At 29.8% G+C, this 890-nt stretch overlaps 1 protein-coding gene across 1 annotated transcript in view; it reads left to right on the top strand.

The window, feature by feature from the left end:
• The window catches only part of LOC119594008, a gene marked incomplete in the record, with an annotated part of 54209 nt that overhangs the window by 3205 nt on the left and 50114 nt on the right, over positions 1-890 (top strand).

Genomic DNA, 890 nt, shown 5'->3' with positions numbered 1-890 from the left:
CATTACTGGTGCTAAGAAAAAGTAAAACTATGAATATTGGAAGTCATTATAGTATATTACATTTTATTGTGTAACTTCTCTTCTGGGCTGTTCTTATCTTGGTTGCTTGCCTGTGTTAACCTTCAATGTACATGTTTTTGTCCATGACTTGCTTACTATGAGGCATCAAACTAAGTCTCTGTGCATTAATCTTATCAGATGTCATCCCTGTAGGAGAGAACAGGATAAGATATGTAAATCTTTGTCATAACTGGAGTATGTAGTGACATTTGTTATGTAAGAATATGATAGAGATAGGTATTGATACTCACTGATCATACAGATCTCTTCTAAATTCAAGAAAAAAATTATCATCTGCAAGCTAATTCAGTACAAGTGTAGTTTTAGATATGCAGATTATTCAATAGTAATATAGTTTAAGCATATGCAGACTTATCATTAGACCTTCATGTTTTAAGTTGATTTACATTACAGTATTCTACATTATATCAAAATCAGATTTAGTTTCAAGTGCACAATTTAGTACTATTGGTTTAGATAGCACAGTATTCCTAAGGAATATGGATATAAATGACTTTTGTGAACTCAGCACAAGAAGTTGACAGATTTAATGTATGTAATTAATGATTTTAAAACAAAGGATAAGCAATGAATCATTAAGACACTACCTTACACATAGGTATGAATTCCCCATATTGTCTTACCTTAAATTATTTTATCTTTGGTTCTGAAGCAATTGATCAAAACATGATTTTATATAACTAGGTTCTCTGTTTTCCTTATTCACATATACTTTTTATAAGTATGATGCTTGATTTCATAGTATTTGGGTAATAACTTGCATACAGAAATACTTGAAAGAGTTTATTTAAGAAGGAAAAATCTACATG

Source organism: Penaeus monodon, chromosome 33, assembly GCF_015228065.2.
Source record: "Penaeus monodon isolate SGIC_2016 chromosome 33, NSTDA_Pmon_1, whole genome shotgun sequence".
NCBI classification, from domain to species: domain Eukaryota; kingdom Metazoa; phylum Arthropoda; class Malacostraca; order Decapoda; family Penaeidae; genus Penaeus; species Penaeus monodon.
Note: the sequence above shows the minus strand (reverse complement) of the source record. Positions and strands in the feature narration are given on the sequence as shown.